Source organism: Canis lupus, chromosome 25 (assembly GCF_003254725.2).
Source record: "Canis lupus dingo isolate Sandy chromosome 25, ASM325472v2, whole genome shotgun sequence".
NCBI lineage: Eukaryota > Metazoa > Chordata > Mammalia > Carnivora > Canidae > Canis > Canis lupus.
In genome coordinates, this window is record NC_064267.1 from 28862772 (window position 1) to 28887388 (window position 24617).

At 40.0% G+C, this 24617-nt stretch overlaps 1 protein-coding gene across 1 annotated transcript in view; it reads right to left on the reverse strand.

Annotated features, from left to right (window-relative positions):
- The window catches only part of EXTL3 (exostosin like glycosyltransferase 3), a 151078-nt gene that overhangs the window by 44405 nt on the left and 82056 nt on the right, over nucleotides 1–24617 (reverse strand). Inside the window, exon 2 of the mRNA XM_035717684.2 lies at nucleotides 482–580. The gene's annotated coding sequence lies outside the window, so the exon portion shown is untranslated. The remainder of the gene's footprint in view (nucleotides 1–481; nucleotides 581–24617) is intronic.

A 24617-nucleotide genomic window follows, 5' to 3' on the forward strand; every position in this document is an offset into this window, starting at 1 on the left:
ACCTCATGGAACCTTCTTTAACCTAAGACATAAGATATAAACAAATAGCAAGGATACTACTACAAGGCAGTATAATGTAGGTAGCACATCACAGATGCTCAATCCTCTCTCTAGCTTCTGTGTTTGGTAGAGATGTAAAATTACTAGTTTGGATACAGTCTTCTCTCTTTTAAATAAGAAAAGTTTCCAGTGTTAATAAAAGGCTTAACTAAGTAGAACAAGAGATAAGGACAACAGAAAACAATCTGTTGATCACAAAAAACCTTAAATTGGGTGGATCAAGCCTTGGATAATTAACAGCTAAGCAAATATCCCAGAGAATATAAGTCAATATTTCTAAAGCATTATCCTTCTAATTCAAATGTTAAAAATCTCTGTTTCCAAAAGAATACTCTCTGCACCTTGCATTCAAACTTTAATAGGAAGTGGAGGAAGTAAAAGAATGCATCAAGGAAATTCACTTGATTCATTCCCTCCTTACCATAAGTTTCTGGATTCTTCCTTTTTCCAACTCATACAGCATTTTACTTCAGCATATAATTTCTTGACATAGTGAACTCCAGATCCAGGGCTTGCTTTCCTGATAGAAAATAGAAAAGTGACATGCTATTAGAAAAATACTCAATACTAAAGGTACTATTAAAGAATATATTTACTGAAGGGGAAGATGCCAGGGGAGTAGGAGAACCCTAGGCTCACCTTGTCATCCCATGAACACAAGCAGGTAACTATCAAATTATGTCAATATCAGAAATTGACCTGAAGATTCAAAGAACCAATTCTGCAACTAAAGATAGAGAAGAAACCACATGACAAAGGTAGGAGGTGCCCAGATCCCAGCCACCGCGGTGGGCAGGGAGCCAAGTGGTGAAGAAGGGCAAGAGGCAGACCAACACCCACACACAGAAGACATATTCCCATAGCAAAGGCTCAGAAAGCATGAGGGGCCGAATTTCATGAGTTCTTGCAAACAATGGGGCTTAAAGCCTGGAATTTTAAGTGACAGGCTTGGTTTAGGGAGAGCCTAGAAAACACTGGGACTGTTGTTGGAGAGAAGGCAGGGCAAACAGCCTGTAGATATGGATATACATACAGGGTGGAAACAGCAATCTGAAGAGCACCTGGGACACACAGTGGGGAAGTTATTTGTTCATCCAAGAGAGAGCCCCAGAGAAGCACTGTTTGCAGAGACACCTCTCCAGAAATGAAGAAACTGGCCTGTTACCACCACCTCCTGCCTCACCACTCAGCATAAGTACAGGGTCACCTGCGGGAACCAACACACTACCTCACCGCCTAACTTGCTTATACCAAGCCCCACCGCACCCTAGAGCTCCAGTGGAATTGCCCTTCGCAATCAAGTTTGCATCAATTCCAGCACAGTGGGTCCCCTACTCCAAAAGACTGGAACAACCCCTTGCCCATACCACATTTCCCAACCTGGGAGTTTTGCAGGGCCTCAGTTCAGGCAACAGTGGCAACAGGTCTCATTTCACAAGCAGACCAGAGAACATCTAGTAAAAACTCACCACATTCAGGCCAGGGACCAAACACTGCTCACAACTAAGGCAGCCTTTGCAGATGATGCACCTGAAGGATAAAGTAACCAGAAAACAACAGCAGAGTGCAGGCAGCACACAATGGAGACACTCTCTGAAGTGCCAGACCCTGGGGAATGGGGACACTGCACTGCAGGGCACTACTGGACCTGTTCTTCAAAAGGCCATTATTCTTGGACAGCCCCAGTGGCTCAGCGGTTTAGCGCCGCCTTAGCCCAGGGTGTGATCCTGGAGACCTGGGATCGAGTCCCACGTCGGGCTCCCTGCACAGAGCCTGCTTCTCCCTCTGCTTATGTCTCTGCCTCTCTCTCTCTCTCTCTCTCTCTGTGTGTGTGTGTGTGTGTGTGTCTCATGAATAGATAAAATATATATTTTTAAAAAAGAATTAAAAAAAAATAAGGGCGTTACTCTCAAGAATAGGAGACATAACTGACCTTCCTAACACAGAGAAACAGGCACAGAGACTTAGAGAAAATGAGAAGACAGAGGTATGTGTCTTAGAGGAAATATGCGGAGAAGGCCACAGCCAGAGATATAAGTGAAACAGATAAAAGTAACATGCCTGATAGATAATTTAAAGTAATAATCATAAATATACTCACTGGACTTGAGAAAAGACTGGAAAGCACCAGTGGGACGATTAACACAGAGATCAGGAATAACATAGCAGAGATAAAGGGCTCAATAAATGAAATAAGAAACACACTTGGTGGAATGAAGCAGGCCGGAAGAAGCAAGGTACAAATTAATGACATAGAAGACAGAATAATGGAAAGCAATCAAGCTGAACAAAAGAGAGAAAAAAAGAACTATACAAAATGAGAATAGACTCAGGGAACTTAGTGACTCCATCAAATATAATCACATTTGTATCATAGGGATCCCAGAAGAAGAGAGAGAAAAGGGGGCAGAAAATTTATTTGAAGAAATGATAGCTGAAAACTTCCCTAATCAGGGGAAGGAAAGCTACCCAGATCCAGGAAGTACAGAGAACCCCTAATAAAATCAACAGAAGCCAATCCACATCAAGAGATGTTATAATTAAAATGGCAAAAGGGGACAGCCCAGGTGGCTCAGCAGTTTAGCGCTGCCTTCAGCCCAGGGCATGATCCTAGCCCAAGAATCAAGTCCCGCCTCAGGCTTCCTGCATGGAGCCTGTTTATCCTTCTGCCCATGTCTCTGCCTCTCTCTCTCTCTCTCTGTGTCTCTCATGAATAAATAAATAAAATCTTTAAAAAAAAGAAAATTAAAATAAAATGGCAAAAGGTTGTGATAAAGAAAAAAATTTTAAAGCAGCAAAAGAAGAGTTACATAAGGAAAATTCCATAAGGCTATCATCAGATTTTTTTTTTAGCAGAAACTCCAAAAGCCAGAGGGAGTGGCATGATATATTCTAAGTACTAAATGGGAAAAATCTCCAGCCAAGAATACTCTATCCAGCCAAGAATATTCTATCCAGCAGAGCTATCATTCAGAATAGAAGGGAAGATAAAGAGTTTCTCAGAAAAAAAAACAAAAATTAGAGGAGTTCATGACCACTAAACCAGCCCTGCTAGAAACATTAAAGATTTTTTGAATGGAAAGGAAAGATCCAAAGTGATAGTATGAAAGTAAGAAACACAAAAGCAATAAAAAATGAGTATTTCTGTAAAAATTCAGTTAAGGCACTCACAAAAAGATATAAAGTATGACACCATCTATCTAAAACGTGGGAAGAGTAAAGAATGAATTCAAACTTTAATGGTCATCAACTTAACATACACTGACATATGCAGAAGATGTTATATATATAAACCTAATGGTAACCACAAATCAAAAACCACTAATAACATGAAAAGAATAAAGAGATAGGAATTAAAATATATCACCAAAGAAAAGTAATGAACCATGAAAGAGAAAGAAAAGAATCAGAGAAAAACAGAAGGAACCACAAAACAAGGATTAAAGTGTCAATAAATGCCTATCTATCAGTAATTACTTTTTTTTTTAATTTATTTATTTGAGAGAGAGTGAGTGAGTGCATACACACAGTGCACAGGATCAGGGTGGGGAGGGGGGTGGTGCAAGAGAGTGAGAAAAATCCTCAAGCCGGCTCCCCACAGTGCACAGAGCCCAATGCAGCTGGATCCTAGGACCCTGAGATCATGACCTAAGTTGAAATCAAGAGCTAGATGTTTAATCAACTTAGCCACCAGGTGTCCCTATCAATAATTAATTTGACTGTAAATGGATTAAATGCTCCAGTCAAAAGACATAAGGTGACAGAATGAATAAAAAAAACAAGACCCACCTAAATGCTGCTTACAGGAGACTCATTTAAGACCTAAAGACACCTGCAGACTGAAAGTGAAGGAATGGAGAGATATTTATTATGGAAATAATAAAATATATAACAATTGTAAATATCTACCCACCCAACCGGAGAGTACCCAAATGTACAAAAGTTAATAACAAACATAAAAAACTAATCAATAGTAATACAATACAAAATCTGGAAAGACCACAAATACATGGAGGATAAATAACATGCTAATAAACAACGAATGCGTCAACCAAAAATCCAAAGAAGAAAGCAAAAAACACATGGAAACAAATGAAAACACAAGGGCTCAAAACCTTTGGCATGCAGCAAAAGGAGTTCTAAGAGGGGAGTTTACAACAATACAGACTTACATCAAGAAGCAAGAAAAATCTCAAATAAACAATTAAAGGAGCTAAAAAAGAACAATAAACAAAACCCAAACCCAGGAGATGGAAGGAAATAATAAATATCAGAGTAGAAATAAATGATACAGAAACCAAAACAAAAGAGTAGAACAGATCTCTAAACCACCAGCTGGTTCTTTGAAAGGATCAACAAAATTCATAAACCTCTAGACAGACTCATCAAAAAACAAAAATAGGGGTGTCTTCCTGGTTCAGTCGGTTAAGCATCCAGGAGCTCTTGATTTCAGCTCAGGTCATGATCTCAAGGTTATGAGATCAAGCCCCATAACAGGCTCTGTGCTCAGCATAGAGTCTACACCAAATTCTCTCCCTCTGCCCTTCTCCCTACTCTCTCTCTCTCTCTCTCTCAAATATTAAAAAAAAAAAAAAAAAAAAAAAAAAAACAAAGAGAAAGGACTCAAAACTACAAATCATTGAGGAGAAAAAACAACCAACACCACAGAAATACAATTATGAGAATATTATGAAAAACTAATGCCAACAAACTGGGACAACCTAGAGGAAATGGATATATTCCTAAAAACTATAGCCTACCAAAACCCAAATGGGAAGAAATAGAAAATCTGAATAAATCGATTGCCAGTAAGGAGATTGAATCAGTTAAAAAAAAAAAAAAATGCTCAAAGAATGGAAGTCCATGATCAGACCGCTTCACAGGCAAATTCTACCAAACATTTAACGAAGAGTTAATTCCCATTCTTCCCAAACTATTCCAAAAAGTAGAAGAGGAAAGAAAACTTCCAAAATCATTGTATGAGGCCAGCATTACTCTGATACCAAGCCCAACTAAAGACACCACACATATAAAAAAAAAGAACTACAGGCCAATATCTTTGATGAACATCAATATAAAAATCTTCAACAAGGGATCCCTGGGTGGCGCAGCGGTTTGGCGCCTGCCTTTGGCCCAGGGCGCGATCCTGGACCCGGGATCGAATCCCACGTCGGGCTCCCGGTGCATGGAGCCTGCTTCTCCCTCTGCCTGTGTCTCTGCCTCTCTCTCTCTGTGTGTGACTATCATAAATAAATAAAAATTAAAAAAATTTTTAAAAAAATAAAAAAAATAAAAATCTTCAACAAAATATTAGTAAACAGAATCAAAAAATACATTAAAAAAAAAAAAACATTCACAATCAAGTAGGATTTAACCCTGGTGTGCAAGAGTGGTTCAATATCCACAAACCGAGCGAGGAGGGGCAGGATGGCGGAAGAGTAGGGTCTCCAAATCACCTGTCTCCACCAAATTACCTAGAAAGCCTTCAAATTATCCTGAAAATCTATGAATTCGGCCTGAGAATTAAAGAGAGAACACCTGGAATGCTACAGTGAGAAGAGTTCGCGCTTCTATCAAGGTAGGAAGACGGGGAAAAAGAAATAAAGAAACAAAGGCCTCCAAGGGGGAGGGGCCCGCGAGGAGCCGGGCTGAGGCCGGGGCGAGTGTCCCCAGGACAGGAGAGCCCCGTCCCGGAGGAGCAGGAGCTGCACCGACCTTCCCGGGCGGAAAGGGGCTCCAGGGAGGTGGAGCAGGACCCAGGAGGGCGGGGATGCCCTCGGGCTCCCCGGGACAGTAACAGAGCAACTGCGCCCCGGGAGAGTGCGCCGAGCTCCCTAAGGGCTGCAGCGCGCACGGCGGGACCCGGAGCAGCTCGGAGGGCTCGGGCGGCGGCTCCGCGGAGGGGGCTGCGCGGCGGGAGCAGCTGGGGGGGGGCTCGGGCGGAGGAAGAGGCTCCCTGCGGTGGGGGCTGCGCGGCTCCTGGAGCAGCTCGGAGGGGCTCGGGCGGAGGAAGAGGCTCTGTGCGGAGGGGGCTGCGTGGTTCCAGGAGCAGCTTGGGGGGCTCGGGCGGCGGCTCCGCGGAGGGGGCTGCGGGGCGGGAGCGCGAATCCAACAGCGCAGGCTCCGGAGCACAGGGCGCCGGGACACAGCCCAGGATCCGGCCTCCCCCGGGACAGGCAGAGGCCGGGAGGGCCCAGGACAGCGAGGACGCTCCTGCCCCGAGCTGAGCAGATCAGCGGCCCTGCCCCGGAGCCTCCAGGCCCTGCAGACGGAGACCTCCGGAGTTCCTGCCGGAGCTGAATCCAGGTTTCCAGAGCTGGCCCCGCCACTGGGGCTGTTCCTCCTGCGGCCTCACGGGGTAAACAACCCCCACTGAGCCCTGCACCAGGCAGGGGCACAGCAGCTCCCCCAGCTGCTAACACCTGAAAATCAGCACAACAGGCCCCTCCCCCAGAAGACCAGCCAGACGGACAATTTCCAGGGGAAGCCAAGGGACTTAAAGTACACAGAATCAGAAGATACTCCCCCGTGGTTCTTTTTTTCTTTCTTTTTTTTTTTTTTGTTGTTGTTGTTGTTGTTGTTTTGTTTTGTTTTGCTTTTTGATTTGTTTCCTTCCCCCACCCCCTTTTTTCCCTTTCTTTCTTTTTCTCCCTCTTTTTCTTTTTTTTTTTTTTTCGTTTTTTTCTTCCTTTTTTTTTCCTCTCTTTTCTTTCCTTCTTTCTCTCCTCTCTTTTTCTCCTTTTCCCAATACAACTTGCTTTTGGCCACTCTGCACTGAGCAAAATGACTAGAAGGAAAACCTCACCTCAAAAGAAAGAATCAGAAACAGTCCTCTCTCCCACAGAGTTACAAAATCTGGATTACAATTCAATGTCAGAAAGCCAATTCAGAAGCACTGTTATACAGCTACTGGTGGCTCTAGAAAAAAGCATAAAGGACTCAAGAGACTTCATGACTGCAGAATTTAGAGCTAATCAGGCAGAAATTAAAAATCAATTGAATGAGATGCAATCCAAACTAGAAGTCCTAACAACGAGGGTTAACGAGGTGGAAGAACGAGTGAGTGACATAGAAGACAAGTTGATAGCAAAGAGGGAAACTGAGGAAAAAAGAGACAAGCAATTAAAAGACCATGAAGATAGATTAAGGGAAATAAATGACAGCCTGAGGAAGAAAAACCTACATTTAATTGGTGTTCCCGAGGGCGCCGAAAGGGACAGAGGGCCAGAATATGTATTTGAACAAATTCTAGCTGAAAACTTTCCTAATCTGGGAAGGGAAACAGGCATTCAGATCCAGGAAATAGAGAGATCCCCCCCCCCTAAAATTAATAAAAACCGTTCAACACCTCGACATTTAATAGTGAAGCTTGCAAATTCCAAAGATAAAGAGAAGATCCTTAAAGCAGCAAGAGACAAGAAATCCCTGACTTTTATGGGGAGGAGTATTAGGGTAACAGCAGACCTCTCCACAGAGACCTGGCAGGCCAGAAAGGGCTGGCAGGATACATTCAGGGTCCTAAATGAGAAGAACATGCAACCAAGAATACTTTATTCAGCAAGGCTCTCATTCAAAATGGAAGGAGAGATAAAGAGCTTCCAAGACAGGCAGCAACTGAAAGAATATGTGACCTCCAAACCAGCTCTGCAAGAAATTTTAAGGGGAACTCTTAAAATTCCCCTTTAAGAAGAAGTTCAGTGCAACAATCCACAAAAACAAGGACTGAATAGATATCATGATGACACTAAACTCATATCTCTCAATAGTAACTCTGAATGTGAACGGGCTTAATGACCCCATCAAAAGGCACAGGGTTTCAGACTGAATATCCACAAACCAACCAATGTCACGTATCAATCACATCAATAAGAGAAAAGACAAAAACCATATGATCAACTCAACAGATGCAGAGAAAACATTTGACAAAGTACAGCATCTATAAATGATAAAATTCCTCAATAAAGTAGGTTGAGGGGGAACATACTTCATATATTAAAGGCCATATATAAAAAACCCATAGTGAATATCATATTCAATGGGGAAAAACTGAGCTTTTCCTCTAAAGTCAGGAACAAGACAAGGATGTCCACTCTTACCAACAGAGTGGTACTCTTTTATCAACAGAGTACTGGAAGTCCTAGCTACAGCAATCAGACAACATAAAAAAATAAAAGGCAACCAAATTGGTAAAGAAGAAGTAAAATTCACTATTTGCAGATGACATGATACTCTACATAGAAAAACCTAAAGACTCTACCAAAAAACTCTAAGAACTGATAGATGAATTCGGTAAAAATCACAGGATACAAAACAAATGAAGAGAAATCTGCTGCATTTCTATACACCAATAATCAAGCAGCAGAAAGAGAAATTAAGAACACAATCCCATTTATCATTGCATCAAAAATAATAAGATACTCAGGAATAAACATAATCAAAAAGATGAAAGACCTGTACTCTGAAAACTACAAACCACTAATATAAGAAACTGAAAATGATACAAAGAATGGAAAGATATTCCGTGCTCATGGATTGGAAGAATAAATATTGCTAAAATGTCTATACTAAACAATCTACACATTTAATGCAATCTCTACCAAAATACCAATAGCATTGTTCATAGAACTAAACAAAAAATCCTCGGTGTCCATCGAAAGATGAATGGATAAAGAAGATGTGGTTTATGTATACAATGGAATATTACTCAGCCATTAGAAATGACAAATACTCACCATTTGCTTCGACGTGGATGGAACTGGAGGGTATTATGATGAGTGAAATAAGTCAATCGGAGAAGGACAAACATTATATGGTCTCATTCATTTGGGGAATATAAATAATAGTGAAAGGGAATACAGGGGAAGGGAGAAGAAATGGGTAGGAAATATCAGAAAGGGAGACAGAACATGGAAGACTCCTAACTCTGGGAAACGAACTAGGGGTGGTGGAAGGGGGTTGGGGGTGACTGGATGGTGGGCACTGAGGGGGGCACTTGACAGGGTGAGCACTGGGTGTTATTCTGTATATTGGCAAATTGAACACCAATAAAAAATAAATTTATTATTAAAAAAAATCCTACAAAAAGAAAAACAACAAAAAACTCTGAATTGCCAAAGCAATTTTGAAAAAGAAAAAGCTGGAGGTATCACAATTCCACATTTCAGTTTATATTATAAAGCTGTGGTAATCAAAACAGTATGGAACTGGCACAAAAACAGACACAAAAATCAATGGAACAGAAAACCCAGAAATGAACTCATAAGTGTATGGTCAATTAATCTTCAACAAAGCACAAAAGAATATCCAATGGGAAGAAGATAGTCTCTTGAACAAATGGTGTTGGGAAAACTGGACACCAACATGCAAAAGAATGAAACTGGACTACTTTCTTATACCATCCATAAAAATAAACTCAAAATGGATTAAAGATCTAAATGTGAGACCTAAAACCATAAAAATCCTAGAAGAGAGAACAGGCAGTAAGGTCTCTGACCATCAGCAGTTGCAACACTTTTCTAGATATGCCTTCTGAGGCAAGGGAAACAAAACAAAAATAAACTACTGGGACTACATCAAAATAAAAAGCTTTTGCACAGCAAAAGAAACAATCAACAGAACTAAAAGGCAACCTATGGAATAGAAGATACCCACAAATGACATATGTGTTACAGGGTTAGTACCCAAAATACACAAAGAACTTATACAAATCAACATCCAAAAAACAGACAATCCAATTAAAAAATGGGCAGAAGAAATGAACAGACAGTTCTCCAAAGAAGACATACAGATGGCTAACAAACATATGAAAAGATGCTCAACATCACTCAACATCAGGGAAATGAAAATGGAAACTACAATAAGATATCACCTCACACCTGTCAGTGGCTAAAATCAGAAATACAAGAAACAACAAATGTTGACAAGGATGTGGAGAAAAAGGAACCTCTTGCACAGGTGGTAGGAATACAAACTGGTGCAACCACTGTAGAAAACAGTATGGAGGTTCCTCAGAAAGTTAAAAATAGAACTATCCTATGATCCAGTAATTATGCTATTGGTTATTTACCAAAATAATAATAATAATAATAATAATAATAATAATTCAAAGGAATACACTCACCCCTATATATATAGGAGCATTATTTATAATAGCCAAATTAGGGGATCCCTGGGTGGCTCAGAGGTTTAGCGCCTGCCTTTGGCCCAGGGAGCGATCCTGGAGTCCCGGGATCGAGTCCCACGTCAGGCTCCCGGCATGGAGCCTGCTTCTCCCTCCTCCTGTGTCTCTGCCTCTCTGTCTATGATAAATAAATAAATAAATCTTTAAAAAAAATAATAGCCAAATTATGGCAGCCCAAACACCCATCAAGAGATGAATGGATAAAGAAAATGTGGTGTGTATATATGTATAATGGAATATTACTTAGCTGTAAAAAAGAATGAAACCTTGCCATTTGCAATGACATGGATGGGGTTAGAATGTATAATGCTGGGTGAAATAAGAAAAAGACAATTACCATATACCATATGAGATTTCACTCAAACATGGAACTTAAGAAACAAAACAAACAAGCAAAGGAAAAAGAAAGGCACACCAAGAAACAGACTCTTAACTACTGAAAACAAACTGATGGTTATCAGAGGGGACGGAAGTAAGTGGGGGGGAAACAAGTGAAAGAAGTGATGAGGATTAAGGAGTGCACTCTTTGTGATGAATACTGGGTGATGTATGGAATTGCTGAAACACTGTAATGTATACCTAAAACTAATGTAACACTACATAGTAACTATATCAGAATTAAAATAAGATAGAATAAAATAAAATGAATATATTTACTGACAGTTATGAAAAGCCTTCTGTTATGTATATAAGGTATTTAATATTCAGAGACATTCTTTTAAGTGAATAGGGTGCTATTAGTAATTACACTGGAACAAGAGGCATAAATTGACACCCAAAAACAAACCATCCAGATATACAATTACTTTTTTATGTGTTCTAAGAAGAGAGAATAAACTAAAACACTGAAATGTAAAACAAAACAAAAAAAAAAGTCCCTATCTTTTAAAAGTATATACTGAGATTTTTATAGAGAAAACGATTTATCTGGAATTTTAAAATAAACAGGATGAGAGAGGGTGGTGAAAGGTGTTTGGAAGTACAGATGAAACAAGATTAACCATGAGCTAATTACTCTTGACACTGAATGATAGGGGATACATGGCAGTCTATTATAATGTTGTCTGCATTTATATATGTTTGAAATTTTTCATACCTAAAACTCTAAAATATATTATTACACAGAGTCTAAACAAAATGTTTTTTGTAAAAGTCATCTGGAGACTGATGAGACTTAAGCTAATATTGTTAGTGCTACCAACTTACATGAACACAGGTGGAAATATAAACAAATGTTCTAATGGGAACCAATAATTCAACAATAAGTCAAAGGAATTTCTCCCCATCAAGTTCCATCCCTTTAATTGGAATAAAGCAAAATCTGTCATCAGTGTCCAAAAGCATGACCATTTTTTCCTCAACAGCTAATTAAAAATTTTCAAGCACAAAAGAAAAAGAAAACCCTCGGAATCTCTTCTGTCATTCTCTGGAAAATGACGATGAAGTTCTTAGGATCTAGAAATAAATGTCATTGAAATACTGATAAGGAGCAATCTCCAGAGACTTTTTTTTTTACTCCAAATATAATACAACCTGCTCTATTCGCTGCCATCTGCCCCAGCCTTGTGAACACCTAATTTGTCATCCTTCCCCTACAACATATTCTACACATAACAACCAGAATCATCACCTTTAAAACATGAACTAGAATTTTGGTGGTTCAAGAGGGCAGTGTGGGAAAACAATGAACTCATCTCCTATCAAGGAAACACTGAATCTATATACCTACATATAAAGCAGTTCCTCCTGAAGAACTAAGAGATCACTGAACAGCTTCTGCATAACAAACAACAGAATAAATACACGGAAAAGGGTAGAAGAGACAGAGACCCCATAATGACAGGAACCTCACCCCAAAACACCATCCTGCAGTAGGGAGGGATATTATTACTAAGGGGCCCGTGCACTGACTCATGTATCCCAAGGCACAGCAAGAAAATAGTCATTTACGAGGCAACTATACCACAAGTGAAAGAAATTCATTTACTAACTCTTGAGCATAACCAAACAGGAGGGAAACTGCTAGAACTCTATGGGGTCAGAGACTCCACATTGATAGCATGAACAGGAGCAAGGTACAGGTGCTCTAGCTGGCCTGCTAGGGTGTCCCCAGCATACCCCAGATCCGCAACCCACACCAGCTCCAGGTGTCCCAGCAAGGCAGCTCCTGTGCAACATGCCACAGGCCCCCTTGGTCCATGCCCACTCCAGCTGGCCTCACAAGAAACATTAAGGAGGCTTTAACTGAAAAAGAAAAGGCCATAACTAGAAATAAGATAATTAACCACTACTACAATAAATAGCTAATGGATGTTAAAATAAATAGATGTAAAATATGAAGTCAAAAACATAAAACGGGAAGAGGCACAAACATAGTGTTTTTAGATGCATTTGAACTTAAGTGATTATCAGCTATGTATATAGGTTAACATATATGAACCTCACAGTAACCACAAACCAAAATCTACAAAAGATACACAAAAAAATAAAGACAAAAGAACCCAAACAAACAGTAACGAAAACTATCAAACCACAAGAAAAGAGACCAAGAGAAGAAAGGAACAGAAAAGAGCAACAAAAACAACCAGAAAACAATAAACAATTAACAAAATGTTAATAAGTATATATCTATCAATAATTACTTTAAATGTAAAGAGACTAAATGTTCCAATCAAAAGATATAGCACGGCTGAATGGACTGAAAAAAAAAAAAAAAAAAAAAAAAAAAAGACCCATCTATATGCTACCTGTAAGAAACTCACTGCAGATCTTTCAGGACATACAAAGGCTGAGAACAAAGGGCTAGAAAAAGACATTCCATGCAAATAGAAATGAAAACAAAGTTGTAGTAGTAATACTCAATGAGACAAAATAGACTTTAAGACACTGTAACAAAACACAAAGAAGGGGGGCAGCTGGGTGGCTCAGTCAGTTAAGCATCTGCTTTTGGCTCAGGTCATGATCCCATGGTCCTGGGATGGAAACCCTGCTTGTCCCTCTACCCCTCCCACAACTCATGTGCTCTCTCCAATAAATGAATTAAAACCTTGAAAAAACACACACAAAGATGGGCATTACATAATGACTAAGTCAATCCAATAAGAGGATATAACATGTATAAATATTTATGCACCTAATGTAGGAGCACCTAAATATTAAAAACAAATATTAGTGAACATAAAGGGGAGAAACTGACAATAATACGATAATAGTAGGGAACATGATACTTCCACTTACATCAATGTATAGATTATCTAGACAGAAAATCAGAAATTAAACATTGGCCTTAACACATTGGGCAGAGAGACTATATATATATATACACACAAAACATTTCATTACAAACTGTAGGATACACATTTTTTTTTTCAAGTGCAGATGGAACATTCTCCTGGATAGATCTCATGTGAGGCCACAAAACAAGACTCAGTAAATTCAAGAAGACTGAAATCATACCAAGCATTTTTTCTGACTGTAACAGTATAAAACTAGAAATTAGTTACAAGAAAACTGGAAAATATACAAACGTGCGCACTAAATAACATGCTATAAAAAACAAGGGATCAATGAAGAAATCAAAAAGAAATTTTAAAAATAACTTAACATAAATGAAAACAGAAACACAACTTTACAAAATCTATGGGACAAGCAAAAACAGTTCCAAGAGGAAGTTCATAACAATACATTCCTACCTCAAAAAACAAACAAAATCCCAAATAATCTAACTTTACACCTAAAGGAATTAGAAAAGAACAAAACAAGCCCCAAGCTGAGTGAAGTAAGTCAGTCGGAGAAGGATAAACATTATATGTTCTCATTCATTTGGGGAATATAAATAATAGTGAAAGGGAATATAAGGAAGGGCGAAGAAATGTGTGGGAAATATCAGAAAGGGAGACAGAACGTAAAGACTGCTAACTCTGGGAAACGAACTAGGGGTGGTAGAAGGGGAGGAGGGCGGGAGGTGGGAGTGAATGGGTGACGGGCACTGGGGGTTATTCTGTATGTTGGTAAATTGAACACCAATAAAAAATAAATTTAAAAAAAAAAAAAAGCCCCAAGCTAGTAAAAGGTAAGAACTAAGAAAGATTAGAATAAAAATTATGAAATAAAGACTAGAAAAAAAATACAAAAGATGAATGAAACTAAAACCTAGTTCTTTGAAAAGATAAACAAAATCAATAAACCTCTAGCCAGACTCCTCAAGGAAAAAAAAAAAAAAAAAGCACCCAAATAAAATAAAAAATGAAAAGAGAAGTTACAACCCACACCATAAAAATACAAAGGATCGTAAGACTTGCAAGCAATTATACACCAACAATTTGGAAAACATAGAAAAGTAGATAAAATCGTAGAAACACAACCTTCCAAGACTAAATAACAAAGAAATAGAAAATCTGAATTGCTCAATTACAAGTAATGAAATTGAATCAGTAATTTTAGAACTCAAAAAAGTCCAGAACCAGATGACTTTACAACAGGTGAACTCTACAATTTTTTTTTGAACTCTACAATTTAAATAAGGAATAGTTACTACCTATCCTTCTTAAATTATTTATTCTAAAAAAACTGAAGGAGGAAAACTCCTTTTCTTAAAAAATATTTTATTTCTTTATTTGACAGAAAGAGAGAGAGAGAGAAAGAGAGTGAGAGAGAGCACAAACAGAAGGAGCAGCAGAGGGAGAAGCAAGCTCTCCACCAAGCAGGGAGCCCATGAGATGCTGGATTCCAGGACCCTGGGGCCATGACCTGAGCTGAAGGCAGATGCTTAGCCTTAAGACTGAGCCACCCAGGTACCCCTAAGAAGTAAAGCTTCTAAACTCATTTTATGACACCACTATTACCCTGATACTAAAACCCAGGAAAAGACACCACAAAAATGGAGTAAATTACAGGCCAATATCCCTGATGAATACAGATGCAAACATCTTCAACAAGATATCAGCAAACTGGGGAGAGAGGTAAGATGATGAAGAAGTAAGGGACTATGATTTTGTTTGGTTCCTGGAACTCAGCTAGATAGCTGTCAAGTCATTCTGAACACCTGCGAACTCAAACAGAAGAAAAGAGGGGCTGCAATTCTACAAAGAGAAAAGCAACCACTTTTTGCAAGTAAGAGATGTGGAAAACTGAATCCAAAGCAACATATTATCAGAAGATAAACCACCGGTAGAGAGAGCCTCCATAAGCCGGGTACCAGAAAATGATATAGGCAAATGGAGCACAAAATTAGATCTTTTAGAAGTATGCTCCAGTGGGGGATGTCCCTTCCTGATGGGCACTCAGGTGGCAAAGTGGGACAGAATCCCAGGTGGGACAGCATGATCTCAGGATCCCCGGGGTCACAAAAAGAACTAGAGTGCCTGAGTAGAGCAGAGTTCCCAAGCATCAGAGCAGGGAAGCTGGCTGCAAACAGTGAGCCCAGGTGTGAGCTTTGTGCTCAGTGTTGCCATAAACCAGGAATCATAGCCAGTCAAGTGACTGCTCTCTGAGCAGAGACCTAGCAAGAAGAAAAATCAGGTAAGACGCCCATCCCCCCCCATCTCCCTCCCTCGGGAAGAATGACAGCACAAGAGTCTATAAAGTTTAGAGACTTGAAACTGGATCACATACCTGAGATAAAAATGCTCAGTTACAGTTTGGGTGAACACAGAGTATGAATAGAAACTGGGGAGACCAGAGGGATTGACTACTTTTCTGTGAAGGTACACTGAAGAGTGGGGGGTGAAAACTTTCAATTTCGGGGCGAAGATTGGGGAGCCGCCATTTTCATCCCCCAAATCAGTGCCGAAAGCCTTCGGGGAACAAAAGCCACATAGAACAATCCAGAGTCACTTACACTGAGCCTCACCCACTGGCAAGGGGGGTACAAATCTGCTGGGGAAAAGACGCCTGAGAATAAGCCCAACAGACCCGTCTCCCAGAAGACCAGCAGAAATATCCAGCTAATACCAAGTTTAATGTACATAGAGAACCACAAAACTCCAGCGCTAGGGAAAAATAGTATATAGAATTTGTGGGGGTTTTCTCACAATTCTTTAGCCTTTCAGCTTAAAATTATTTTTCCTTTTCAGCTAATTTATTTTTTTTTAATTTATTTATGATAGTCACACAGAGAGAGAGAGAGAGAGAGAGAGAGAGAGGCAGAGACACAGGCAGAGGGAGATGCAGGCTCCATGTACCCGGAGCACGACGTGGCATTCGATCCTGGGTCTCCAGGATCACGCCCTGGGCCAAAGGCAGGCACCAATCCTCTGCGCCACCCAGGGATCCCTCCTTTTCAGCTAATTTATTTTGTAAACTTTTTAAGCCTTTTTTAATTTTCATTTTTTTTTAAGATTTTATTTATTTGAAAGGGAGAGAGCAAGAGCATAGAGGGAGAGTGAGAAGGACAAGTGGAACTTGATTCCAGGACCTGAGATCATAGCCAGAGGCAGATGCTTAACAGACTGAGCCACCCAAGCACCCCTTTATTTTCATTTTTACATTTATGTTTTATATATATGTATTTTTCATTTTTTATTTTCATTGTATTCAATTTTATTTTTGTATATGTATATAAATTTTTCTTACTTTCCAATTTGGGGATCTAGTTTCTTCTAACAAACAGACCAAAATACACCCAGGATCTACTTTATTGTTCCGTTCTACTCACCTTCTGTTTGATTTTATTCTTTCTTGTACTCTTTTTTCCTTTTTTTTTTTTTTTTTTTTTGGTTTCTGATCTCTTCTGATGTGTTTAGTATGTATTTTTCTAGTGTCATTGTTGCTATTTTTGTATTTTTTTCTCTCTTTCATCTATTCTTCTCTAGACATAATGACAAAACAGAAGAACTCACCCCCCCCCAACAAAAAAAAAAAAAAAGAGAGAAAGAGGCAGTATTCATTTCCAGGGATTTAATCAATACGGGTATAAGTAAGATGTCAGAACCAGAATTCAAAACAACGATTATAAAGATACTAGCTGGGCTTGTAAAAAGCATAGAAGATACTAGATAAACCCTTACTGGAGAAATAAAAGAACTAAAATCTAATCAGGTTGAAATAAAAAAGGCTATTACTGAGACAATTAAAAATGAAGGCTCTAACTGCTAGGACAAATGAGGCAGAAGAGAGAATTAATGATAAAGAAGACAAAATGATGGAGAATAAAGAAGCTGAGAAAGAGATAAACAACTACTGGATCACAAGGGGAGAATTCAAGAGATCAGTAATATCATAAAGCAAAACAATAGAATAATTGGTGTCCAAAGGAAGAGGAAAGGCAGGGTACATAAGGTTTATTTGAGCAAATTATAGCTGACAACTTTCCTTATCTGGGAAAGGATATAGGCATTCATGTCCAGGAGGCACAAAGAACCCCCTCAAAATCAAGAAAAATAGGTCAACATCTCGACATGTAATATAATGAAGCTTGTAAATCTCAGAAACAAAAAGAAAATCCTGAAAGCAGCTCAGGAAAAGAGGTTCTGAGCCTACAAGGGTAAAAACATAAGGCTGGCAGCAAACCCAGCCACAGAAACCTAGCAGGCCAAAAAGGACTGGCATGATATATTCAGGGTGCTAAATGAGAAAAACATGCAACGAAGAATACTTTATCCAGGAAGGATGTCATTCAAAAGAGAGAGAGAGATAAAGAGCTTCCAGAACAAACAGAAATTAAAAGAATTTGTGATCACTAAACCAGCCCTGCAAGAAATATTAAAGGGGATTCTTTAAACAAAGAGCCCAAAAAGTAACACATCAGAAGAGAGACAATAGACAGAAACAGTGACTTTATAGGTAATACAATGGCACAAAATTTGTATCTTTCAAGAGTTACTCTGAATATAAACAGCCTAAATGTTCCAATCAAAAGACACAGGGTATAAGATTAGGTAAAAAAGCAAAATCCATTGATAAGCTGTCTATAAGAGACTCATTTTAGACCCAAAGTCACCTCTGATTGAAACCGAAAAGATAGAGAACCATTTATCATGCTAATGGTCATCAAAAGAAAGCTGGGGTGGCAATCCTTATATCAGACAAATTAGATTTTTAAACCAAAGACTGTAACAAGAGATGAAGAAGGACACTATATCACAATTAAAGAATCTATCCAACAAGAAGATCAAACAATTATAATATTTATGCCCCTAACATGGGAGCAGCCAATTATATAAATCATTTAATAACCAAATTAAAGAAACACATTGATAAGAATACCATAGTAGCAGGGGATTTTAATGCTCCCCACTCATAGCAATGGATAGATCATCTAAGCAGAAGACCAATAAGGAAAGAAGGGTTTTGAATGATACACTGGACCAGATGGATTTCACAGATATATTCAGAGTATTCCAACCTAGAGCAACAGAATACACATTCTTCCCCATTGCACATGGAACATTCTCCAGAATAGATCACCTACTAGGTCACAGGTCAGGTCTTAACTGGTACCAAAAGATTGGGATTATTCCCTGCATATTTTTACACCACAATGTGTTGAAGCTTGAACTCAACACGAGAAGAAATTTGGAATGAACATAAATACATGGAGGTTAAGAGTATCCCACTAAAGAATGAATAAATCAAATAAGAAATTAAAGAATTTTAAAAATGCATGGAAACAAATGCAAATGAAAATACAACTGTTCAAAACCTTTGGGATGCAGCAAAGGCGGCCCTAAGAAGTAAGTATATAGCAATACAAGCCTTTCTCAAAAAAACAAGAAGTCTCAAATACACAATCTAACCATGCACCTAAAATAGCTGGAGAAAGAAGAACAAATAAAGCCTAAACCCAGCTGGAGAAAAGAATTAATAAAGATTAGAGCAGAAATCAGTGAAATAGAAACCAAAAGAAGAGTAGAACAGATCAATGAAACTAGGAACTGGTTCTTTGAAAGAACTAATAAAATCAATAAACTCCTAGCCAGACTTATCAAAAAGAAAAGAGAAAGGACTCAAATAAATAGAATCATGAATGAAAGAGGAGAGATCACAATAATACTGAAGAAATACAAACTATAAGGACATATTATGAGCAACTGTATGCCAACAAATCAAGCAACCCAGGAAGAAATGTGTGCATTCCTAGAAACTTATAAACTACCAAAACTGAAACAGGAAGAAATAAAAAACCAAAACGGACCCATAATCAGCAAGGAAATTGGAGCAATAATCAAGAGTCTACCAACAAACAAGAGTCCAGGGCCAGATGGCTTCCCAGGGGGAATTCTACCAAACATTTAAAGAATTAATATCTATTCTTCTGAAGCTGTTTCCAAAAAATAGAAGGAAAACTTCAAACTCTTTCTATAAGACCAGCATTACCTTGATCCCAAAACCAGACAAAGACCCCACCAAAAAGGAGAGTTACAGACCAATATTCCTGATGAACAAGGATGCAAAAATTTTCACCAAGATACTAGCCAGTAGGATCCAACAGTACATTAAAAGGATTATTCACCATGGCCAAGTGGGATTTATTCCTGGGTTGCAAGGGTGGTTCAACATCTGCAAATCAATCAATGTGATACTCTACATTAATAAAAGAAAGGACAAGAACTATATCATCTTCTCAATAGATGCAGAAAGAACATTAGACAAAGTACAGCATCCTTTCTTAAAACTCTGCACAGTGTAGGAATAGAGGGAACATATCTCATTATCACTAAAGCCATATATGAAAAGCCCACATTGGATATCATTCTCAATGGGAAAAAATTGAGAGCTTTTCCCCTTAGGTCGGGAATACGATAGGGATGTCAACTATCACCACTGTTATTCAAAATAGCACTAGAAGTCCTAACCTCAGCAATCAGACAACAAAAAGAAAGAAAAGGTATCCAAATAGTCAATGAAGAAGTCAAACACTCATTCTTTGCAGATGACATAATACTCTATGTGGAAAATCCAAAAGATTCCACTCCAAAATTGCTAGAATTTATACAGGAATTCAGCAAAGTGGCAGAATATAAAATCAGTGCATAGAAATCAGTTGCAATACTATACACTAACAATGAGACAGAAGAAAGAGAAATTAAGGAGTCAACCCCATTTACAACTGCACCAAAAACCATATGATACCTAGGAATAAACCTAACCAAAGAGGCAAAGGATCTGTACTCTGAAAACTACAGAACACTCATGGAATAAATTGAGGAAGACCCAAAGAAATGGAAATATGTTCCATGTTCGGGGTGCCTGGGCGGCTCAGTCAGTTAAGAGTCTACCTTTGGCTCAGGTCATGACCCCAGGGTCCTGTCCTGGGACTGAGCCCCACATCGAACTCCCTGCTTAATGGGGAGTCTGCTTCTCCCTCTCCCTCTGCCTCTCCCCCTGGCTTGTATTCTCCCTCCCAAATAAATAAATCTTTTTTTTTTTAAATGTTTCATGCTCATGGATTGAATGAACAAATACTGTTAAAATGTCTAAGCTACCCAGAGCAATCCACACATTCAATGCAATCCCTATCAAAATACCATTGGAGGAGCAAGATGGCGGAAGAGTAGGGTCTCCAAATCACCTGTCTCCACCAAATTACCTAGAAAACCTTCAAATTATCCTGAAAATCTATGAATTCGGCCTGATTTTAAAGAGAGACCAGCTGGAATGCTACAGTGAGAAGAGTTCGCGCTTCTATCAAGGTAGGAAGACGGGGGAAAAGAAATAAAGGAACAAAGGCCTCCAAGGGGGAGGGGCCCGCGAGGAGCCGGGCTGAGGCCGGGGCGAGTGTCCCCAGGACAGGAGAGCCCCGTCCCGGAGACGCAGGAGCTGCACCGACCTTCCCGGGCGGAAAGGGGCTCGCAGGGAGTTGGAGCAGGACCCAGGAGGGCGGGGATGCCCTCAGGCTCCGGGGACACTAACGGACACCTGCGCCCCGGGAGAGTGCGCCGAGCTCCCTAAGGGCTGCAGCACGCACGGCGGGACCCGGAGCAGCTCGGAGGGGCTCGGGCGGCGGCTCCGTGGAGGGGGCTGCGCGGCCCCGGGAGCAGCTCGGAGGGGCTCGGGCAGAGGAAGAGGCTCCGTGCGGAGGGGGCTGCGCGGTTCCAGGAGCAGCTCGGAGGGGCTCGGGTGGCGGCTCCGCGGAGGGGGCTGCGCGGCCCGGGAGCGCGAATCCAACAGCGCAGGCGCCGGAGCACAGGGCGCCGGGACACAGCCCAGGATCCGGCCTCCCCTGGGACAGGCAGAGGCCGGGAGGGCCCAGGACAGCAAGGAAGCTCCTGCCCCGAGCTGAGCAGATCAGCGGCCCCGCCCCGGAGCCTCCAGGCCCTGCAGACGGAGAGCTCCGGGGTTACTGTGGGAGCTGACTCCAGGTTTCCAGAGCTGCTGCGGTTGTTCCTCCTGGGGCCTCACGGGGTAAACAACCCCCCACTGAGCCCTGCACCAGGCAGGGGCACAGTAGCTCCCCCAACTGCTAACACCTGAAAATCAGCACAACAGGCCCCTCCCCCAGAACACCAGCTAGACTGACAACTTCCAGGAGAAGCCAAGGGACTTAAAGTACACAGAATCAGAAGATACTCCCCCGTGGTTCTTTTGTTTTGTTTTGTTTTGTTTTGCTTTTTGATTTGTTTCCTTCCCCCACCCCCTTTTTTTTTCTCCTTTCTTTTTCTTTCTCTTTTCCTTTTTTTTTTCTTTTTTCGTTTTTTTTTTCTTCCCTTTTTTTTCTCTTTCTCTTTTCTTTCCTTCTTTCTCTCCTCTCTTTTTCTCTTTTTCCCAATACAACTTGCTTTTGGCCACTCTGCACTGAGCAAAATGACTAGAAGGAAAACCTCACCTCAAAAGAAAGAAACAGTCCTCTCTCCCACAGAGTTACAAAATCTGGATTACAATTCAATGTCAGAAAGCCAATTCAGAAGCACTATTATACAGCTACTGGTGGCTCTAGAAGAAAGTATAAAGGACTCAAGAGACTTCATGACTGCAGAATTTAGAGCTAATCAGGCAGAAATTAAAAATCAATTGAATGAGATGCAATCCAAACTAGAAGTCCTAACGACGAGGGTTAACGAGGTGGAAGAACGAGTGAGTGACATAGAAGACAAGTTGATAGCAAAGAGGGAAACTGAGGAAAAAAGAGACAAACAATTAAAAGACCATGAAGATAGATTAAGGGAAATAAACGACAGCCTGAGAAAGAAAAACCTACGTTGGGGTTCCCGAGGGCACCGAAAGGGACAGAGGGCCAGAATATGTATTTGAACAAATTCTAGCTGAAAACTTTCCTAATCTGGGAAGGGAAACAGGCATTCAGATCCAGGAAATAGAGAGATCCCCCCCTAAAATCAATAAAAACCGTTCAACACCTCGACATTTAATAGTGAAGCTTGCAAATTCCAAAGATAAAGAGAAGATCCTTAAAGCAGCAAGAGACAAGAAATCCCTGACTTTTATGGGGAGGAGTATTAGGGTAACAGCAGACCTCTCCACAGAGACCTGGCAGGCCAGAAAGGGCTGGCAGGATATATTCAGGGTCCTAAATGAGAAGAACATGCAACCAAGAATACTTTATCCAGCAAGGCTCTCATTCAAAATGGAAGGAGAGATAAAGAGCTTCCAAGACAGGCAGCAACTAAAAGAATATGTGACCTCCAAAGCAGCTCTGCAAGAAATTTTAAGGGGGACTCTTAAAATTCCCCTTTAAGAAGAAGTTCAGTGGAACAGTCCACAAAAACAAGGACTGAATAGATATCATGATGACACTAAACTCATATCTCTCAATAGTAATTCTGAATGTGAACGGGCTTAATGACCCCATCAAAAGGCACAGGGTTTCAGACTGGATAAAAAAGCAGGACCCATCTATTTGCTGTCTACAAGAGACTCATTTTAGACAGAAGGACACCTACAGCCTGAAAATAAAAGGTTGGAGAACCATTTACCATTCGAATGGTCCTCAAAAGAAAGCAGGGGTAGCCATCCTTATATCAGATAAACTAAAATTTACCCCAAAGACTGTAGTGAGAGATGAAGAGGGACACTATATCATACTTAAAGGATCTATTCAACAAGAGGACTTAACAATCCTCAATATATATGCCCCGAATGTGGGAGCTGCCAAATATATCAATCAATTATTAACCAAAGTGAAGAAATACTTAGATAATAATACACTTATACTTGGTGACTTCAATCTAGCTCTTTCTATACTCGATAGGTCTTCTAAGCACAACATCTCCAAAGAAACGAGAGCTTTAAATGATACACTGGACCAGATGGATTTCACAGATATCTACAGAACTTTACATCCAAACTCAACTGAATACACATTCCTCTCAAGCGCACATGGAACTTTCTCCAGAATAGACCACATACTGGGACACAAATCGGGTCTGAACCGATACCAAAAGATTGGGATTGTCCCCTGCATATTCTCAGACCATAATGCCTTGAAATTAGAACTAAATCACAACAAGAAGTTTGGAAGGACCTCAAACACGTGGAGGTTAAGGACCATCCTGCTAAAAGATAAAAGGGTCAACCAGGAAATTAAGGAAGAATTAAAAAGATTCATGGAAACTAATGAGAATGAAGATACAACCGTTCAAAATCTTTGGGATGCAGCAAAAGCAGTCCTAAGGGGGAAATACATCGCAATACAAGCATCCATTCAAAAACTGGAAAGAACTCAAATACAAAAGCTAACCTTACACATAAAGGAGCTAGAGAAAAAACAGCAAATAGATCCTACACCCAAGAGAAGAAGGGAGTTAATAAAGATTTGAGCAGAACTCAACAAAATCGAGACCAGAAGAACTGTGGAACAGATCAACAGAACCAGGAGTTGGTTCTTTGAAAGAATTAATAAGATAGATAAACCATTAGCCAGCCTTATTAAAAAGAAGAGAGAGAAGACTCAAATTAATAAAATCATGAATGAGAAAGGAGAGATCACTACCAACACCAAGGAAATACAAACGATTTTAAAAACATATTATGAACAGCTATACGCCAATAAATTAGGCAATCTAGAAGAAATGGACGCATTCCTGGAAAGCCACAAACTACCAAAACTGGAACAGGAAGAAATAGAAAACCTGAACAGGCCAATAACCAGGGAGGAAATTGAAGCAGTCATCAAAAACCTCCCAAGACACAAGAGTCCAGGGCCAGATGCTTCCCAGGGGAATTCTATCAAACGTTTAAAGAAGAAACCATACCTATTCTCCTAAAGCTGTTTGGAAAGATAGAAAGAGATGGAGTACTTCCAAATTCGTTCTCTGAGGCCAGCATCACCTTAATTCCAAAACCAGACAAAGACCCCACCAAAAAGGAGAATTACAGACCAATATCCCTGATGAACATGGATGCAAAAATTCTCAACAAGATACTGGCCAATAGGATCCAACAGTACATTAAGAAAATTATTCACCATGACCAAGTAGGATTT